We start from the raw sequence: 14,231 nt of genomic DNA, 5'->3' as shown, positions 1-14,231 counted from the left end.
TGAGACAGTACAATCATGCGGTAGACCCGGACTTTATACTGACACACTGGAAAAACACTGACTGACCTTGAAACTTGCTCTTCCAAGGAAAAAAAATCAAGATTGAAAGCAGATGAGAAGATCCTCAAACCCTACCCCCCTCACCAACAACCAAAGCCACCCCACCCTGAAGGAAACAGGAGCAGCGACCAAACCCGCTCAATCCACGTTGGCAGCACAGCTCCGTGCAATGACGCGATCCCTGCATACTCAGATCATGTTGGGACACAACCGCTTCTGTGCCTTACATCAGTTTCAAACACGCATCTAGAGTGCTCTCTGCTTTTTAAAAGACCATATTACTCATCATGTTTTGTTTTCTGGAGAAGGGCATCTCCAGCTCAGCCATAAACCTGCGGTGAGAGCAGGTGACCTTGTTTCTGGTGTTTTTTCCCCCCAAAGAGCAAATGTGGGCGTACTGAACTGCTCAGTATGCTGCAAAGGTGCTCTGGACAGCTGACTGATCCACCAGACAACGCAGAGCCTTCCTGAACTTTGGAAGTGCAAGTTCAGAACTGAAAAAACTGCCTGACGTGGCCAACACCACGCAGTGGCAGCATTCAGCAGCCACCCAGTTCTGCACGTTTTCTGAAGCCCTCTCGGTGCAACTCAGCTGCAGATTCAAGCCGCTTCACTACGACGTCATCCATCCCCCCATCTATTTGTTTTCTCAGTCGTTGCTGCATGTTTATCTTCTAAGCCCTTGAGGGTGATTGAGCCAATTACCAAATGTACAGGCAGCTCTTCACGATGAAGTGCTCAACAACTCCAGCGATGAAGTGCTCAACAACCCCAGTCCACATCCAAGCCTCAGGAGCTGCTGATCACTTCGAACAGGCTGACCTCACCCTGCCTAAAAAACACACCACCAAGTAAACTGTCACTTCAGAGCATCATCTCTCCTCATCCCGTATTTCTTAGCTATGCCGCGTCTTTCAGCACACCCAGTAATTTGGCAACTAAGAGGACAGGAACCTTTTCCAGAACTGGTTTCGTCTGCCAGTAAGGGCGGCAGAACTGGAAAAAAGGGTAAGAGCAAAATCAGGGCCAGGAAGATGCGGGGCTGCAGCCCTCCTATGGCAAACAGTCTAAACCATGAGTACTGCTGAGGATCCTGGAGAGGTTTCTGGTCTGGAAGAGCCTGCATGGGATTGTCTATGGCCAAAGCGCTCTGTCAACCCAGACCTACCTGGGAGAACCAGTCGCTTGAAGGCGATCACATATGCCTCTGCAACGCACACACCTTTCCAGTGGCAAAACTATCAGCCATGGTATGCAGCCTGTGAGTGTTACTGGACGTCCTGTGCTCATAGCTTTAAGGTTTCTGTTGCAGTGTGACATGATAAAATCTAGAGTACGTGAAACCTTCCCAGTCAAATCCTTTCCCTTCTGTGGATGCTCCCTGAAAAAAAATTTCTGCGAAAACAATTGCATCATGCTCCCATAACAGCTAACAAGCTGGTGGTTTTTTTTCCCCTTTCAAGTCATTTATAGGTAAGTACCTTCTACAGTGAAAAACACCAGTCCCAGGCAGCTGGCAAGAAGTCTGTGCTTTTCACCTCCGCTCCAGGGATGAAGGACATGCAAACTCCTAACCCACACACTTGTTGCACAAAGCCCTCGGCCGGCAAGACCACACCGTTCCCTGCTTCCATTTAGCTGAGCAAGTGAAGCCGGGAACCCATTAATTTGCTGCATGAGTTATGGTTCCCCGCAGCACCTTTTGTTCGCTGTCAAGGTTCTGCAACAATGACGAATGCAGCTACATTCAGCCCAAAACTCTAGAATTTGATATACTAAATCATTCTAGATATTAAATGTCTCAGCGATAAGCCTAGCAAATGAATTCCTCTGGAGCCTACACATTTTGCTGTACACGAGGCAGAAGGGACTCCCGATATAGTCCTCTATTGTTTCATGGAAAATTATGCAGTTTGGTAGCATTGTCACTCCCAGGAAAGAAAAATCCACACAATGTCCAGTGGCTACTAAAAGAAGCTGCAAATCTGCCTGAATAACAGAGGCAGCAGAAGGCACCTAGTAAATAAACAGTAAAGACCGGAGCAAAATAAACAAACAGGGAAACACAGTCAGAATGCTTAAGCAGCAAGACACAAGCAGGTTTTCAGTCTTACTCTTACCAACCTCACTATTAATCTTTTTGGTTTAAAATTATCTCCTCCCTTTAGCGACAGCACACTGAAGTCAAGAAAACTGAATAAATTTCATCTCAACTAATTCATAAAGAACATGTAACTTTTCAAAGGAATCCTAAATCAAAACAGATAAAGGCAAGAAGAGGGTGGAACAACTGTTACTTCATTTTTAATTTCTCAAAATCACCATCAGATCTATCACAGTGGTTAACACCAGAGAGATTTTGCAAGCTTCATAAACAATAGAGGTATTACCCATTATCACACAAGTACAAATTAATTTGACCTTTCCAGATTTCTCATACTAGGTTTCCTTTTTTCCACTCGACTAGAGAAAATATTGAGTCAATCCCTGTTCTGCGCTATTCATTTACAGCTGTATTTGACTAGTGGTTGGTTTTTTTCACATCTGCAATTAGAAGAGACCCATCAAACACTGAATTCACCCAAGTCATTCCTTGACTCAAACCAGCGCGTTACTGGTACTCCCCAGGAGACACCCAGCCTGACGCTTTGCATTGCTCTGCATCTGCTTTTCCCATCTCTGCCTCCCTGGTAAAACAATGTGTGATATATTCATTTAATATTAATTGTAGGAAGTGTTGGCAAACAATATGAAAATACTGCTGAGATCAGAGACGGAAGGATGGTCAGTGCCTTCCATCTGCCCTGCCAGTCCTTTCTGCCCACTGACCTTATCCCTGCCCAGGAGACACCTGCTTGATGCCCACCAAAAATGGAGCTGCCAAAGCAGCCGGCAGACCTCTTCTGCCACACAGATTTTTGGACTGGACTAACGCTGAGCTATCCTTACCAGGACATCCCTGAAAGCCTTCCTGCAAGCTGTCGAGCAGAAGAACTGCACACCGACAACCAGCCCTCGTGCCATGCACCGCGCAGGACAGCTTCTCCGCACACACCACACGCTTGCTGCTCGTCACCACTGATTTCTGCAAAGTTTAAAACCACTCTTCATGAATAATCGGCGCTTTCTATTGGCAAGTCTAACTGTGCTGGATCCCACAGAGGAACCCTCTTGAGCATCTTGTGTTGAAACCAAAGGAGCTGGGGAGGAGCAGAGAGGGTGATGCCGAGCAAGCCCCCCCATCAGCCACAGTGTGAGAGGACCTGCTGCGGCAGGCTGTGAGTGAAGATGGATAGTGGTGAGTATACAAGTGGTGGGAAAAAATGAGGGGTACGCTGAGAAGCAGAACGGCCTTGTTGGTCAGCAGAGAATCATGAAACAAAGATGTCAAGGAGAAAAATGATGCATGGTTTTTTATTGATTCCTCAGAATTAGTAATCCTAAGAAAATTATACTGTTGAAATTGTGTTATAGGCATAACATTCACTATCTGCCTAAAACCTGCAAAGTGGCACCAGTTCTTCCCCAGGCCTGCAGAGAAGGGTGCGCTCCCAAAGCTCCCAGGCTGCGTGGCCGTTCTGGCACCAGGATCTGGCATCCGGGCAGGGGGGTGCAGCAGGTGGGATGCGCTGCGGGATGCACTGGGAGGGACGGGCAGTGGGATGCACCGGGAGGGATGCGCTGCAGGATGCAGCAGGAGGAATGGGCAGCGGGATGCACGGTCAGGAGCTGGGTGCTGCGGGCTGAGTGCTGCCACCCTGTGGGATCCGTGCCACTCGTGTCTCCGAGTGCCACGCTGCTGTGTGCTCTGCCCTGCTCCTGACAGCCCACCCGTACTGGGGAAACTGGGGTGCTCTGAAACCCAAACAAGCTGTTTCCAGAGAAGCGTAACATGCTGAAATACATTTGAACATGAATTCACAAGTTGGAAATGTTTATAAATATGATTTGGAACAAAAAAGTTACTGAATTCTGGCCAGAATAAGAAGAAATACTATAATTCAAAATAATTTGCATCTCAAAGTTAACGATCTGATGTATTTACACAATTCGTATTTACTCACACGTATCAGGGCCTGGATTGAAATCCTGTTTAGTACATTGCTAAGAGCTGATTCTGTTTGAAATTACTCTTCTGCTGTACTTCATATTTCATTCATTTCTACTTCCAGCTATACATGCACAACAGAAGGCATTATACATCTCCCTAATTGAACAATACAGATCAATTAAATATGAGAAGTCATTCCTGGACTAAACCCTCATAGGCAAATGTTCTGCTCTTATGATAAGTAACTCTTTTTAAAAAGCTAAAGTTGAGTGCTCTTTGGAAGCTTCCCCCGTCCCTCCAAAAAAAAAAAAAAAAAGACTGGGAGACAAAGACCAAGAAGATTCATCCATTCATTCATGACAAGAGGACAGGATAGTTTTTGCCTTCATTTCACAAGAGCAGGGAGCAGTGATAAAAAAAAAAAAAATTTTTTTTTTTATTAAATGTATTTGGTGCTCTGTGCAGGAGGTGAAGAACCCTCCTCTGTTCAGTGCTCAGCATGCCTTTCAAACACCTCTCATGGGTCACACCATTAATACCAAGCACAGTGTTATCACATAGTACCCCGGAAAAAGAAAATCACATGAAATGAATTTATGCACCATTGGTAGCCCACCAGATCCAGGTTCCTTACACATATGCTATATAAAATGTGGGGGTCCCACAAAAGGTCCAACGGGAGAAGATCCAGCACGTCAGCCTAGCAAAGAGCTCACACCTGGTGGTGTCAGAAACCATGGCTGCCATGGATGGGCCAAGACCTGCTGAAGGCAGCCCGGCACCACGGCAGGTAGCCAGGATGTTTACTTTGCCCTTCACTCACCTACTTTTCAGTGAGTTTTTACAATGTTCTTTGCTAATACACAATCTGTCCCATAAAAGTAACAACATCAACCCCGTGCAAACCTCCAGCTAAGTTAACAGCAGAGTCCAGCTCAGATATGAGCCAAATACTTCCAGTCCAAGGAAGGGAAACCTGGCTGCCAGCCACCTGGACAGCTTCTGGGCTTCCTCCAGCCCCTAAGGCCAGCCCTTAGCTCACAGGCAGTGAGTGGCATTTAACTCACGAAGAAATTAAACTACTCCCAAGGAAGCCTGTGGGCGGTGCAGGGACACTGATGGAGGAGTCTTTTGGACTGTGCTACTTGTGAACAAGGACCACAAAAGGAAGATGAACCACCGCTGAAAACTAGAGAGGGACTTTTTACAAGGGCATGTAGTGACAGGACAAGAGGTAATGGGGCAGATTTAGGTTAGATATTAGGAAGAAATTCTTCACCGTGAGGGTGGTGAGACCCTGGCCCAAGCTGCCCAGAGCAGCTGTGGGTGCCCCATCCCTGGCAGTGCTCAAGGCCAGGCTGGATGGGGCTGGGAGCCACTTGGTCCGGTGGAAGGTGTCCCTGCCCACGGCAGGGGTTGGAACTGGGTGGACTTCAAGGTCCCTTCCAACCCAAACCATTCTACGACTCCATGAGCATGGCAGGGAGTGCTGTCACATTGCCCTCCTGGGTTAAAAGAAATCTGGAGAAAGCCAAGCCTAACAGTTGCTATTTCAGCCACATCTTACTCTGCAAACAAAATGGGGAAAGCCCACGTGAGATGGTTAATAATGATCGTGTCCACCGTGAGATGGTTAATAATGATCGTGTCCACCAAGTCTCACTGAAGCCTGGCTCAGAGCCTCTGGAAAAACAGAAGAGAAAAGGTGGTGAAGTGCCATTGTGGGACTTGACTTGCATCTTAGGAGAGCTTGGTATGGGATGTATCAAAACTTTAATTTATTAATAAAGATGTTTGGCCATATTGGAGGCATCTCCAGCAAATCTTCAAGTAACAAAGTATCAACTGGGAGCTCATGGAAGAATTAGTAGAAGAAACAAGTGTGGTAGAACCTCAATTTTGAAACCTTGAGCTGTTTAAACAATGTTTAGAAAAATACTGTAAAGGTAATTTTAAAAAATTGATGGTTGTAGATTATTTTCTTGAGTCCACAAGACATTTTTTTGAAGTGGAATAATGCAGTAAGTGTAACACTTACCTTGCTGAAGTCCACATGCTGATACATCTGTGCTGCAATTACGTACCTGAGCAAAATTCCCCGTTTATATTGCAAAGTCAAAACTTGCTCCTTATGCTCTAGCTTCCTAAATTTGAATCATGCATATGAGAAAAGTCACTAGATTAATTATTTCGAAAATACTTTCACCCTGTTGGTCCTGAGGGTTTGACTTTCAGTGATTTAACCTAACAATTAAAAGAACCCAAACCAACAAAGCTTTCTTTTTCTTGGTGTCCTGTTGAAACAGATTTTTATCCTGCAGATTAAGATACAAAGTGACTGCTTGTCTCTAGGGAAAAGCAAAGAATGAAGTTATTTCCCAAGTATAACACATACAGTACTGCAAACTTAGTGCAGAAAATACTGTTGTTTTGGTTCCTAATGAAATGTGAACCTCATTTATGCTAAGATTGCAAGCAGATTTTACACTAGAGTTTTAGTTTTAATATCACCATTTTTGGTGGATGATGGTAGGGGACAGGGAAGAGTTGTGTGTTCACATGAAAGAGTAAATCAGTCGGATGTCATTATATATTTGCTTTGCTAATAATAAAAAGAATGAATCACTACTGTCATGATATTCATATTTGTATTTGAGTAACCACTGTAGCAGATAACAGTAAAGATGTGTGCAAGTTTAAATCTTGGCAGCATGCCTAGATTAGAGCTTCAGAGCTGACATTTGTGGATTTTGTGTGATTCATGTTACTTTTCTGTGTTTGTGATTACCTTCCTGTCAGGGGCTGCACATCACTCATGCACCAAGCAGCAGCCTTCCAGGTTCTGCATGTGAAGGAAAATTCCCAACTGTTGCACCAAACCCTCTTCAGATGGAGCCCCGTCCCCTGGATGGTAATGGGGCTGAACAACAGGTCACCCACAACATCAAAAGGAGCGTGTAAACAGCTTTTACAGGGACATTATCGGGTCGTTTTAGGCCGCAGATGGGAAGAAACCCCAGACTAGCTATAATCTAACATGGCTAAAAATAGACCTGTAATGATTTACGAACTTTCAAACGCAGCAGAGTATTTTTAAGCAAGAGCATCTTCTCCGGCACTGCCTGCAGCCCGAGCTGTCTGTGTGGCGCCAGGGCTGTGCCCACCCGTGCCCCTGGTGCAGAGCAGCCGGGGGAGCTGGCACCTCCATCACGCTTCGCCAAATAAAATTCCCAAAGACAGTGAGAGAAAATTAAAAAGGCAATGATCTAGCTACCTTGTGGTTAATATCCTTCCCTCAGCTCTGCCTTGCCTTTACCTCTGATTTTCTAATTTTTTTTAAAAAAAAATCAAGTTAACTGCACAGAACTGCCAGACAAAGCCAACTCCCTAAACCCACCGAAATAAGTCCCGTGGCACAAGAACATCTCCAAAATTCTTCCGAAGTTTTGCACCTCTGGTAGAAATTATAAAGGACCTTACACCTGTTTTCTTCGCACAGAGGAGCATATTTTAAATCAAATAAATGTTAATCACAATAAAAATAAAGATCTGCATATCAACAAGAAACTTTCACACATGACGAGGTGCAAGTTTGGGAACCAAGGTGAGCTCTTTCCCCAGCTGCTTGCTGCCTTCCAGTGCTGCTGGTCTTCCCTCTAGAATAAACACTCCTCAGCTGACCGTTTACATTCAGCACTTGGGAAACAAGCGACGGAGGGGTTACACTGGAAATACGACGAGGGCCACCCCAGGGAAGGACAGCTGTGGTCTCAGAGACCACCCATCCAAGAAGGCTTGTGCCACATCACAGTCAAATGTGTCCTCCTGGCTTGGAGAAGAGGAGACGATGACGCTTGCCCCCTCCCATGACCCAGACCACACCAAGGGCATGCTTGCCCCTCATCGGACATCCATGGTGACCTCAGGCAAGGGGCTGAGCAGCTCCGGACATCACTGCGTGCACGTACAGTTAGGGTTTGAAGGCAGTACCATTTCATCATGTTTACTGCTTACATGCTAAGGGAGAAGCGAGGCTTCTTGCAAAGGTAAGCTTTTCTTCTGCTGTCATTCACATTCAAAACATCTATTTTGTCATCATGTAGAACAGCACCAGCTTAAAATTCTGGGAACACTAGATGGGCTAGAGAGCTCGACTCCGCTGCAGAAGATAAGGATGGGAAAATTTCCAAGTCACAGAATCACAGAAGGTTTGGGCTGGAAGGGACTTTACAGATCATCTAGTTCCAGCCCCCCTGCCATGGGCAGGGACACTTTCCAAAGTTGCCAGAATTTTTTCCAGGATCATTCAACTCCACCTACCTGCAGGCACACCCTGCTTTGCTCCAGTCCCCCCCTCGCCCTCCCCACCCAAGTGCCTGCCCCCGGGCTGCCAGTACAGGGGCACACAGGGCAGGAGACCCTCCCAGTAGGTGCTACCTACAAATACACACAAAGATTTTGCTGTGGCTTCTTGCGAAGGGTACGTGTGTTTGATGGGGTCTGATGAAACACCTCCTGAAATCAAGCAAAACGTTGTCAGAGGTATTCAGCTCTGCCCAGAGTTCAGCACGGGAGGGAGAGGTTGCTGCACGCCAGAGGAAGCCATTGTCTAAAGCAGGCTGCTTTGGGAAAATTAGCAGTGTGCACACCTCTAAATGAGGCTGTACAGCAAGTAAAAGAGGGATTAGCCATGTAAAGTAAGTCCTTTTGGTATTAGATTAAAGAGGGGAGGTGACTTTGAAGGATTATTCAAGAGCCATTTAAGCAGTTTGCAGGGACTTACAGACAGGGTAAAAATGCAAGCTCCTCAGGTCCAGAAAAGAAGGAAAAACAGTGTCCTGGCCAGGAAAGCAGCAGAAAAGGCTGCTGGAGGGTCCACCAGGCTGCCCCCAGCGCAGAGCCCCCTCACCCTGCCTCCCGCGGCAGCAGCGCGGGGAGCCCCGGCGTGCGGGAGCCGGGGCTGGGGGCTCCGTGTGCAGCTGGGACGGAGCAGCCGGGAGCTAGAGAAACGGGGGAAGGGGCTGCGACAGCTCCGCCGCCACCGGGACGTGCACGGGCCGTGGCATCCCGGCTCCCCGGCTGAGCAGGAGCGCGGCAGCCGCTGTCAGGATGTCGGGAGCCGTGCGACCATTGCAACGGGAGCGTGACACCAGCCCCTGCGCCCATCCACATGATGGATCGGCCAGGATGCAGGTCCCGAACTGAACCATGTAAAGGGGAGGATGTGCAAGCACAGGCACAAAACCTGACTTCTCTACCGCCACACGTTCCCCTCCTTCCCTGCACCTCAGGGTGCCTTATCACCATGCTGGCTCCTAATCCTTTGCCCACTTTAATCCAGCAAGGGAAAATGAATACGTTGCTGCAAGACATCAGACTCTTTTATTGAACCCTCCTTGCAAATAACAATAATTTAAAAAAACCCAATAAAAACCCAACACGCTTTTGCTTAGTCTAAAAGGCAATGGATAATTAGTATGTAAGATACGAACTATTTCCACTTGTTATGCAAGCAGCATCGTTTAATTTGTAGTTTAGAGAGCAAGTCATTCCTGTCTGGGATAAATAAAACAACATGCTGCATTATGTTTCTCGCAACACGGAAGCAACATCAGCCTGGGGAAAGCTAAAGAAGCTAAAACTCGAGCACGGCACCCTGGCTGGATCGAGCAAAAAGTTACGCATGCATTCCTGGCGGCCGGGGGGGGGGGGGGGGGGCAGTCCCCGCCCGCAGCCACGCACAGCGCCCCAGCCCGCGCTCCCCGCTGCCAGTGCCCGCGGACCCGCAGCCAGCCCCCTCCGCGGAGCCACCGCGGCCGCGCTGCGCTGCGCACCCCGCTCCGCGGGCACGGCGGGGAGCGCGGGCGGCAGCACCCACCGCGCCCCGGGCTCCGCAGCGCCCTGCCGCCCGCACCCCGCGCCCCGCACCGCGCTCCCGGCCAGCCGCTGCGCGCCGCCCCGCGCAGCCCAGCCGCGCTCTCCTTCCCCAGCGCCGCAACCGGTTTCCTTATTTATTCCCCTTTTAATTTTTTGTTTGGTTGGTTTTGCCTTTTCAAATCTGCCTCCCTCCTCCTTCCGCAAAGCCGCGCCGCGCTTACCTGGGCGGGGCGGGGGGCATGCTCGGCTCCGCGGGCGCGGGCGCTGTCTGCCCGCCGTGCGCGGCAGCCCCGAGGTGCGCAGCTCCCGCAGCAGCCCGCGGCCGCAGCATTGAGCGTCAGCGGCCGGGGAGCCGGGCAGCGCCGCGCAAACCCCACCCCCCAAACCTGCGCCGTGCGCGGGGGGCGGGCGGAGGAGCCGCGGAGCCGCGGCCGCCCTCAACCCTCCTCCTGCCCCGCGGCCCGGGCGCGGCCCCTGCGCGCAGCGGCGCACCCCCCCCCAAGCCCGGGGTACAGCGCTCGGCGGCTCAGCCCCCACGCGGGGGGCAATTCTGCCGCCTGTTTTGTGGCCTTATAGCCCCGGCGCGGCGCTTCCCGCCGGGCGCAGGGCACATCCGCACCCGCGGGCTCTGCGCACCCGGGGCGGCCCCTCCGCGGTGGGGGCGCCCGGTTACTTCCCGCTCCCTGCCTTTTTCCCACCCTCCGCCAGTCCGGGTCCCACTAAGGGGGGACGTGAGAGTCCCACATTACAGCTCGGGGCATTATTTTTTTTCCCTCTCCTCCTCTCTCTGCGTTGGCCTCCGGCATTCATCTCAGCTTTCCCGTAATTGTTCTCACTCTTCAGAAGCTGCCCCTCTCCTCCATCCGCCTGCTGTGCCACCCTCAGCCCCTTGCAGGACTAGCCCACCCTCCCCTTGCACCCCCTTGCTGACCCTCCTCGCCCGGTGCGGGGCGCAGAGGCGGCGGAGGGGCGAGCGGGGCAGGTACATCCATCCCTGCTGCTCGCCAGCCGCCTGGCCACCGCCGCGCTGGGACCTTGCTCAGGATGGCTCCTGAGGGTCTGCGCTTGCTGCTGCGATGCAAATAATGAGCCATGAACCGCTTTGAAAGTCAGAGTTCAGGCTTCATAAGCAGAGTGATCCAAAGGCATAAAGAAAAGGAAAAAAAAAACCCAAACCAAAAACAAACAAACAACAACAACAACAAAAAACCAAACCAAAACCCACCCATCCCAACCGCTCTTCAGAAGCACAGGTGGAACCTACCTTTCCCCCTGCCCGGGACCCTTGTACCTCGAATTGCTCTTAAATGGCTGTGCAAAAAACTGCCTTTCAGTGCAAAGAGGGTATTCAGTCTTAACTGTGCCTCCCCTGGGTTTTGAGGGATTAAGTGAAACCCTTATTATGTTTAATTATCTCTAGAGCTGTTCTCTGTGCTTGCTGCCTTGCTTTATGGTTTAATAAACTGCACATCGATATAAACTGAATGACAATTAACATTAGTGCAGGTTGGATTCGCATTTATTGCTGCTTACAGGTTCACACTCGACGTGCCTTCGCGCGGATGTTTCACTGCCATCTATCAGCACCTCTTTATTAGCACAGCTCCCAGATCCCAAAGACAGTTGGGAAGCACCCTGAGCAGCTCGGGGGGGGCGCTGCCGGGACCCCCAGCTCAGCCGCACATGGGGCTCGGCTGCACGGCTCCAGGGGGCTTGGGCAGTGCTACACGCAGCAGTGAAGCAAGGCACCGGGGCTTCTCCAGTGCCTGGGGGTAACTGAGCATCTTTAGTTGGCCCACTCCTGACCAGCCGCTATGTATCCCTGCCCACAATCCCTTAGGAATGCTCAGCTCCTGTGTGATGGAGAATGGCCCCAAAAAGCCTGCTGCTCATAGAGGGGGCAGCGGGGGCCAGTGCTGCCTTTCCTGAATCCTGTGAAAGTTTAAGGTTGGACCCAACTGCAAAACAGAGTCTGGAGGAGGGAGAGTCTGCTCTTGAGCGAAGTGTGAGAGGATCCCCTCATGTTATGAAATGTTATCTAAATGTTATGTATTTTTTGTGTAATCTCATTCTGATTTATACAATAGTGGAGACTGCTCGGTAATCCGAAATAAATATATTTCAAGTTTAGCGCCAAGTGTTTTCAATTTGGGAGTGCCTGTGTCTCCAAGGTCACCTCATAAATCCTGGCACTGTGGCACGGTGCTGCCAATCTGTGTGGGGTGTAATAACTCTTGAGGGAAATCAACACTGAAAATGCTTCCGAATTTTTCAAAAGGAACATGCATAGCATACATCATCATAACCCATCTGAGCATGCAACATCCTTTAAAGCACCAGAGAAAAGCATCATCCACCCTCAGCTGGGTGGCAACCAAAAGCAAATAAGATCTGAAAGGTAAACCCATGGAAGCAGTGTGTGCGGGCAGATGGCTTCCCTGAAAAGCCTTTTGGTTGTGCCACCTTCTCTGCATACATTACAGCTCGCCACTGAATGAAGAAGTAAACCAGGTCACCTGCTTTTTTTTTTTTTTTTTTTTCCCCCAAACCAATCCACAAATAAGGCCAAAGGTAGAAGAGTCAGCAATGAAAGACTCATGTTTAAGATTCAGACATTATTATTTTTTTTTAGCAAATAGTCTAAAATTCTTCATAGATCTGGCAAGAAAAACTGCCCTGCAGGTTTTTGAGATCACTTGTAATAGTAAAGCTGACACTTTGAATAAAGCCTTACAGCACGACCTTCAGAAGCACGCTGCTGCACAACTGTGTCCATGATTGACAATTGGGATACTTGTGCCAGAGCATCACTACAGTATTTAGCATGGTAATATTAATTACATAAAACCAAACTGTTTTTAATTACCATGAAGGTTGTCACGCAAGCATGCAGTCAAAGCCAGGCAGAAGACAGAACTGGCACTATCCCCAATGCATCTGCAGTGTCCTGCCCCATGGTTGCATTAGGGGTGTTGGAGCCCCCAGTGCTGCCGGTTGCTGGTGCTGAGCAGCCAGCAAAGCAGTGCACAGCCCTGCAACGCTTCTGCAACAATCCGTAGGGGTAAAGCAGAGGTAGGACCAGGCTGTGATTTATGGATGCTGAACTCGCAGCCTGAACTTGGCAGAGGCTTCTTTGTCTAGGCTGCAGTTTGTGTAAATCTTAGAAAGGGTTTGGGCATTGTTTTGCTAATACAGTAAGACTTGGTTAAAGCAACTCCACTTTAAATGACTGCTACAAAACATCTCCAAGGGTTACGCTGTAGTTTTGTCTGACCTTTAATTAAAATAGCAAGACCATCTTTACAAGGTGATGGCTATTCGTGAAGTCATTTGAGGGGTTGTGTAGGTCCAGGGCTGCTTATATCTCAGTGATACAGGGAGCGATACAGCTTACAAAGAGTTTTGGAGAAATTTGCCTTTCTTTCTACCCATCACCAGCCTTACACCATATGAGTTTCATTTTAGGACGATGCATCAAAAATGGAATTTTTAAGGAGATACAATGAAAAAAGAGTAATCAGCAACTGGTTGTGAATTATTTGTGATAGGATCTGTAAATATTCCCAGGTCCACAGATATGTGACAACACAGATGGTGATATGTAGGAGAATAAATCTTTTATACAAAGTTAAATTATTTTAGTGCAATGGAAAGGTGGCAGCTAGCTGGCCTTGGAGGCTGATGTCCTATTAGGGAGCAAAGAAGGAACCGAAGCAGAACCTCGGTGTTTTGCCAGCATAACCCAGTGCTTGTTTCAGAAACTGTTGCTTGGAGCTGCAAGGCTATTTTTGCTCCAAACTGATTCAATCTTTGGCCACCCTGGTGAGGCCCCTGCCAAAGATGCCAGCTACTGCCAATTCCAGTGAAGTATTTTGAAAATGTGGATATTTATCACTAAGAAAATGGTTGAGAACCAAAGATTTAAACCTACAAATTCAGCATCATCAAGTAGTCTTCAGATGTAGCTTCAACAATTTCACTGCCCAAGAATAAAACAACAGCTTTCAAGGTGCAGATTTTCAAAGAATCTTAATTTCTTTAGTGTAATTCCAAACTCAGTAAAGTCTCTGGAAGACAACAGTAGTTCTTCCTGGATCAAGGAGCTAAAAATTATAGCTGGGGAAGAAAGTCTTCTGCAGTTTTAAAAGCTCAGCCTAAGCAGCAGCTGAGTCCAGAAACTTTGTGTGTTTTTCATTGGACTTTCTGTACCCAAATGCTCCCTGGACCTTTATAAAAACCCCTT

The 14,231-nt window shown here is 48.6% G+C and overlaps 1 protein-coding gene across 2 annotated transcripts in view; it reads right to left on the bottom strand.

Annotated features, from left to right (window-relative positions):
- The window catches only part of CNTN4 (contactin 4), a 339,145-nt gene extending 328,769 nt beyond the window's left edge, over positions 1 to 10,376 (bottom strand). For both annotated transcript variants that reach the window (XM_037386326.1, XM_037386331.1), the window contains exon 1: positions 10,210 to 10,376. The gene's annotated coding sequence lies outside the window, so the exon portion shown is untranslated. The remainder of the gene's footprint in view (positions 1 to 10,209) is intronic.
- Positions 10,377 to 14,231: the final 3,855 nt, after the last annotated feature.

Source organism: Falco rusticolus, chromosome 4 (assembly GCF_015220075.1).
Source record: "Falco rusticolus isolate bFalRus1 chromosome 4, bFalRus1.pri, whole genome shotgun sequence".
Lineage (NCBI taxonomy): Eukaryota > Metazoa > Chordata > Aves > Falconiformes > Falconidae > Falco > Falco rusticolus.
The sequence above is the reverse complement of the archived record's forward strand: the minus strand, read 5'-3'. Positions and strand labels throughout refer to the sequence as shown.